Below are 7,685 nucleotides of genomic sequence, written 5' to 3'. Positions count from 1 at the left end.
TGAAGATCTGAAGTACACACCCTCTAAGAATTTTCAACATGGATCGGTATATAAAAATTAATTTGGTAACCATTTCAATTAAATGATTCTGTTGTCGTCATTTCTTAAAAAGAGAGATTACTGGCATGAAAGGAAGCGGTCATACTGTGTCCTGCGCTGGAACAAACTGATTTTTTCACGAGATCGAGATCTAGTCCACGTTGAAGTACTGAATACTGGTAAGAAACGAATTTCTCTCCATTTCAGAACAAATTAACAAAACCTCAATCGTCATTTTGAAATAAAAAAAACTGCTTCAACTGAGTACGCACTGTCATATTGACTGCAGTCTGAACAATGGAAGTTCACTAATCTGGACAAGCATGGTTAACTCCAAGATTACTTTAATTGCCTATGATTAGTATAAAGTACTAAAGGAGGCAAAGCTACATGGGAAGAGCAGCAAGCGTGTTGTGGGTGTTTAACAAATGACTGATTCTGAAACTAGTACTTTAACCTCATCTTGCATGTACTACACTACTACAATGGAACTTGTGATCCTTGCAGAGGGAGAATCTGTAGGCACTGTAAGATTATGTTCCAGGTGTCATCAACAAACTCATATTTGAAGTGTATGATCCAAGCCAGTGAAAAGTGAGCAAGAATCTTCTATCCTTCTTATTTCGTCAGGCTTGACTTCTGGTAAGAAAGAATCATGCTCTCATTTTGTCTGAATGAATCAATCACTGATAGTACTGCAACATATCTACCAGTTTAAGGTTCTAATGATCTATTGCAGAACCATTCCAGTGAATCATAATGCATTATATGCAGTGTTCTACTCGGAAAAAAATGCGGTGTTCTGAGATACAGATTCCAAGTAAATCTGCCAGTAACATAACACTATAACAGTGGTAAGCACATTTTACAGGTACCTATCCGAGAAATGTTTCTGCAGCATCTAATGAAAAGCACAGTATATTTTTTTTTGAAAGGAAATCAGCGAGGGAGGCCCCCACTGTGAATTTTATTAAAGCAAAAGAGGCCAAAAGGCCCGAAACAGAAGCATATACAAGAAAGGAAAAACGAGGAAAGAAGCAGCCCGGGGGGTGTCTCTATACAACACTTGGATTCTGAGCTCTAACATTGTTCAAGTAAAATTGCACTTCTTTGGGAAAGATTAAAACGATGGCATGCCATTGAACATTTATTGATAAGGGTGGAGAAGCATATGCACAACTTGCCCAGGCTAAATTATTTCCAACACACGGAAGTCCTATTCTCTTCATTGATTAGGTTCTTGAGGACGTCAAGCTTTAGTTTCCTGTAGGGAATATGTACCTTGAAGGCATTGCCCTGAACAGTGACACTTAACTTTTTAAAGGGGAAAAAATGTCAAGCTCCCCCCCCCCCCCTAAATGAATGGTAGAGGGCCGCCGATTATATTAATAAGAGGAAGAATCTGATGGGCTGATTACGGAAAAATCAAGCAAAAACCACAAAACATAGTGGGCTACAAACATAGCTAAACTAGCACTAGAGCATCACATTAGGCAACACAACAAACAACAGCCAAAGTGACTAAAAAACCAATAGAAGAATAACCGCAACAACACCACTCTTGGGCTACATGTAATCTTGAAGACCGACGGCCGAAATAATCCGAGAGAGCATCACCGGTGGTGGGGGAGGTGATCCATCGAAATAGGTCAAGTACTTCAAGGCAAGACGAGCACTTTGATGGATTGTCGATCTATCATAAGCCATCTTTTTGCGTCTTGCCAGCATCGCCGTCGGCAGTATAGGTTGTGGAGGAGAGCAAGGGGGGCCCTCGACCCCCACGAAAGGTGAACGTTCATGTGCCTCAGCGGAGTTTGGAATAGGTACAAAAGGAAAGTCCAAATTGTATTCCAGAGTCTCCTGCTCGAACACAGTGGGGGCGGCTCAAAAATCGGGGATGCCTCCTCTAAAAGCTTAAAGTCATCACCAAAGTAATCACAGGAGTACTTCATGGACTCTAGCTCAAGTACAGAGAGGAATGGAGCCATCGTGTGCTGCTCGCAATCCGGTAGGGTCATGGCCACAAGAGTTGTGGTGGAACAATCTTCCGCCTCAGCGGCACGAGCTTGGGGCTACAACTTAGGGTTGGCCATGGGCCCTGATCACTCCTTAGTAGCTGACTTGGCAACACCATCCATGATGGTGTCCAAAGGGACGATAGGGGTGTTGACTTGGAGCAATGTTTGCTCCGTGAGCAGATCTTGGATGGTTGGCGCCTTGGTGCTTGGTGCTTCTGTGTTGCGAAGGTGGTTGGCGCCTTATCCACCTTATTGACGGAGGGAAGCTCTCAGTCATCCGAGGTCACAACGGTCGTGGGCAAGGAGTCTCTAGGAGGCGTACAAACATCTACGAGTGAAGAAAAGAACAACGAGGTTAGAGAGCACCGAACCGAAGAGCAAGGACCAAAGAAGCCAACCATGTTGACCCAAGAGGAATCCTCAACTCCTCATTGGGCGGCCCGCACGCTCTAGTTGGTTGGCCAGCCATAGCTTGATAGAAAGAATCTCTTCACCGAGAGGGCGTGTCCCTTCCTCCAAGCAGACTGCAAACAACTGTTGGAGCTCATAGCATAGCGACTGCACTAGAGCGCGAGCTCGGATTGAAGGTCCAGTGCGGTCGAGCCCTGAGGGGCATGGCAAAAGCATCCACACCTATCACCCCCTCCGTCGCGGCAGATCGAGTCGGTGTCCATGCCATGCCTAGCAAAGAGATGAGGTGAAACCGACAAACGGGGAGCGACGTTCATGTTGTAGAGTCATAGCCACGAACTCCGTCTGGCTCCGAGCTGGCCGCAATTGGTGAGGATTGACGGATGGGGAGGGAGCGTGTGTGCCAAGAGGAGAAATGGACCGAAAGTGGTACCGCAGCTCCCACTGCCTAGGGCGCTGACAACGAATGCAACAGAAGACGTCTTGGTAGGAACCGACTTGGTGGTCTCGTGCAAGGCAACGATAACATCTGCCTCGAGCCCACCTTTTGAAAGAAAGACTGCGCTTCGATTTAGTTGTGAGCAAAAGATTCAATAGCTGCTCGGCGTGGCACGGAGGAGGATCCTGCCTATGGCGACCCTTTGAGCCCACCATCGGGCGGCGACGGCGGCTGTGCTCACTCCATCTCACACGCTCGCCCTCTCCCACCGAACACAACTCAAGAACAGAAAGCTCCTGGAGCCAGCAAGGCTGGATCTGCAACTCTAAACCCATGCGACGGTGGAGGTGGATGACTTCTGCACGGCTGAAAGGGCCTCTATGCGCCCCTCCACGACAGCGATGGAGGCAGAGCCGGCGGCGGCGACCCAGCTAGCGGTGGTGAGGTGGATCCGGCCCAGGGAGGCGGATCCGATGACAGGCATAGGCAGAGAAACGGCGAAGGGAGGCATATGGGAAGCTTCTTGGCAAGGAGGACGTACAATCCTAAATCGTGCGTTGTAGGAATTTCAGCAGCAGCTCGGTGTCGATGGTAGAGGGGAAGCAACGTAGCAGCAGCAGGCGTGCAGCATCATCGTCGGTGTCGATGGTCAAGCTTTGAATTCCGTAAAAAAATACCCTCTTTTTCGTTTATGCTATCCATATACTGGTTCTATGATATGTGAAATTAGATTTTGACCTTGAATATGACTGTTAAAGAAGTGCTCCCGGTGGCTTATAAATAGAGCAAAAAAAGTTGATGAAATAGCCAGTCTTCATGATATTTGCTTATATTCGCCTGTTTCTATGTATGAAGAAATCTGCTGGTGTGAAGTTTTGTATTTGGACTAATTAGAGGTAGATGTTTTTGCTAGCTGCTATCTTCATGAACAAAGCACATATGAAATCTTGTAAAGCTTATCGTGGATGGTCTGCTCTGGAAAGCTCTGAATCTTGGAAAGCTGGCATGACCAAGCACTGGGAGTAAATTACTAATATAGTAACTGGTGTTAGTGTTACATGATAAAGTAAAGCTAGCAGCCTAGCACCCAAGTAAGTCCAAGAACTTCAATCAGCATCATCATGCGATATCTTCCTTTTCATGGGCCTTCTTTTATATGCTTGGGAAGTCTAACTCAAATGACTTGTTTTGATGTTACACTCCTGCAATATAAATTTGAATCTGTCATTGTTGGGTCTAGGAAAGCAAGTTTTGTATTTTTGGTTTATTTGGTCAATCTAAAACTAAAAAAAATGAACTGACCTTATTAAGTTAAGAAAAAATAAATTAAATAATGACCTAGAACTACCTATTAAATACCTACTTGCATCCCTAATTAGGTCGAATAATTGCTGAATCATCTCAATTAAGTTGATCAAACTGCCTGCCTTTACACAGGGCTTTGCAAAGAGCAACTACATTTCTGGGTTATATATCTTACACCGAAATCAGCATTACACTGTCTGTTATACTTGTATGCCTATTATCATTGCATCAAACGGATTTGTTACCACGGCATTGACAACTTCATGACAATTTGAGCACGAATCGAGCAGATACAAAACTGCAAGAACAAAGCAGGAACACTGTATAGCTCGATCAATTCATCATATCCTACTGTTCATCTTTATCCTGTTATCTATCTAAATATGTAGTAAAAAGTTGTCATCTAGCAGCTATTATTTTGCTTTGGGGAACATCCAGGTTATAAACAAGCACTGAAAAGTACAAGCAGCAACAGGACCCTTGTCCCCCCTCAAAAAGTCAGCCCAACTGACTCAACTGTTTCCACTTTATCAAGTGTACTATCCTACAAAACTAATCCTTCCTTTGTAGGTGAATTACACAACAAACAACATCATCCTTCCTCCCTCACTCCAATTAGTCGCCCACTCTGGCTTCCTCTCAGAACCTTCCCACGTTACAGATGGGCAGCCATTATTGGACCCACCTTGTTGGCATACACGAACATGATACACCAATGGATTCTTCTGATCTTCTCTGGACATGTTACATTGGTTACAGGAGAACAGTGTAATAGCCCAACAGCTACGGTTTCTCATTCACAAGTTCGGATTCCAGTTCCAGAGAGCTCAGTTACAGATCGTCTGGAATAGCTAATTTGAGTTACTTGACACACTCTTTTATTCCATTTTCTTATGGAATTCAGTTAGAAAAAATGCATCTCCTCACCAAATCACCCAATGCAGAGCTGAACCCGACTGCGAAGCTGGGTGGCAAATTTTGGCTCACGGGTACAAAGAAGGGGCAGCGAAAGATGGATACTAAGCTGCAATCATGCAAGAGGTGGCCACCAACTGCATGCAAACGCAATGCGATTAGCCTCCCTTCCAACTCGGTTACCTCCGCTAAGCTAGCCCACATGCGTGCACACATGGCCTTCATGTTTGAGCTTGCTTCTCACCCTTTGTTAATTGCTCCGTCGCAAGGGCCAGCGATGGGGGCCATGTGAAGCCCCCCTCGCTTTGCAGCTTCTGAAATTCTCTTGGAAGGGCGGATTATTAAGCAATTATTGTGGCATTATTATTCGTCTCTGTTGTGGTTTTCCTTGCGTTAGATTAATTCACATGGCACTGCAGGTAGTATGCACTTCTGAATCTGATGCTCTCATGTCATGTCTCTATTATTGAACCACGGAAGTTTCCAACCAAAGGGCATCACCATTTTCCTCTCTGGAATCCAAATTCTGGTGAGGAAGGAACGTGTCATGGAGCAAACTATTGTCATTTATCCGTACCAACGAGAAGAGTTTATAATACAAGTTGCTGTTAAGTAGCCAAATCAAGGATTGTGCAGCATTAAGCTGCAGGCTGGCGCATTTCTTATGCACTACAACGTCACATGCAAGCATATTGCTTTTGCTAATTGCTGATTATTGGTAATGGAAGGAACAGACCCTAGTCGGTTAACATGTGTGACAACGCCGTGCGTACGAACACTTGGAGAAGGTGAGCACTCTTGTTTACTTTTTTTTTTCTTTTCGATTAGCACTCTTGTTTAGTTAGGCACCTCGATGTACAAATTAGTTGAGATGAGATGCAGTGTATATTAGTGTATCAGGAGGAGAATATATATGTTCGGTGGTGAAAGCCTGGACATCTTGGAACAGTGCCAGCTTGGTATACGCATACACTGCTGTGACGGGTTGCGGGAGTTGGAGCTAGGCTCTTCCCAAACCGTATCATTAATTACACGTTGCCACATGGTTTGACTTAATCCCAGCGCGTAAGCACACCTGTTCGCTTGGTGTTTGGTACATACAGATGAGTCGGCTGTAATTTTATTTATTTTATTACGCTTGTTAGAATTTAAACTCAAGATTTTTAATTCTGATACTATATTGAGTTACATGTGACGATTAACTCACTCAGAATTTAAATTGATAGAAAAAGATAAATAATTCATTTATAGGTTAACATTCTCAAACCGGTCCCGCTCGTTTTCAGTTCATCACTGGTTAACGTGGCAAAAGAATTCCGGCTGTGGCAAATTGGCAACAGCATGCCGGAGCTCCGCACCGGTGCATGACCTGACGACCCACACCGATACCGCTGCCTCTTGTGAGCACGGCGAAAGGGAACCCCGACGCCGTCCGCGGCCGCGCCTGCCCGAGTAAACGCGTTCTTCCCCTCGCGCGCGCCGGCGCAGCGCGGCTCGTCGCAAGGGCAGGCGAGCACGCCGTCGTTCGTTTCGCCACTCACCCCGTCGCCCGCCGAGGGATTGGTGCACCGTGCGTACGCGCACGCTTGGCCGGCAAATGCCCGCCCGACCCCGCGTCACGCCACCTGCGCCGCGGACAGCGTACAGCGCCGCGATCACCTGAACCTGTGGCCCGCCGCTCGGCCACATCGTACGGAATGACGGAACGAGTGCTCGGGCTCGCGCCTGTTTGCCCCCATCTGCCGTTGGAAGCACACGCACCCGTCCTAACTCCAACGACGCGGGCCGCGCGGGCAGCAAATGCGAACTGCGAGCTGGTCGCCAGCAGCCCAGCACCGCGCGGCGTTCTTGGACCATCAAGGGCGCCGCATGAAAGGCCAGCCCACTTAGCCTTATGGATGGAGAAACGAAATGGAGGATGTTGGACACTTCCGTGACTTTACTCCTGCGTTGATCCGTTGGATTGAAAATAGAGCATTCAGATCTAGCATTACATTACTCATATACAGTGAAGTCAGCACAATACCCTTGTAAACGGTACGAGCGCTACAGTATTTCACTGCATATTATTATTATTTACGCTCTCAAAAAAAACTGTTTGCGGAACTGTTCACCTTTGCCCTTACTTAGCATAATTAGAGAAGCCTGTACCTAGCAGAACATATGATCCGTGAGAGAGCCTAATGCTCGTACATGTTTCCATGTTTGGAGCCTCGACCCGGTTAAGCCCTAGCCCGCTATCCACCCTGTCACCGCTATCACCCTGCCCTTGTCACCCCCGTGTCGTCGCCACACCTTGTCTCCCGGCCTGGTATGATCTCTCATGGGCCATGTCTTAGTCTAACGTCTGATATGTGGGCCGACACAACATGACTCGATTAGTTAGCTATGCCCGATAGACCCATGACTAGCCAACTCGTGAGGCCCAGTTGACCATGTGCTCAATGACTCAATGATTCTTGGCTTCATATTTAGTAACCTCATATGTTCTTCACCTTTTTCGATGACAATTTAAGATTATCTTGCATTCAATGACAATTTAAGATTATCTTGCACAT

This window comes from Phragmites australis, chromosome 4, assembly GCF_958298935.1.
Source record: "Phragmites australis chromosome 4, lpPhrAust1.1, whole genome shotgun sequence".
Taxonomy (NCBI): domain Eukaryota; kingdom Viridiplantae; phylum Streptophyta; class Magnoliopsida; order Poales; family Poaceae; genus Phragmites; species Phragmites australis.
This window is presented reverse-complemented; position numbering follows the sequence as displayed.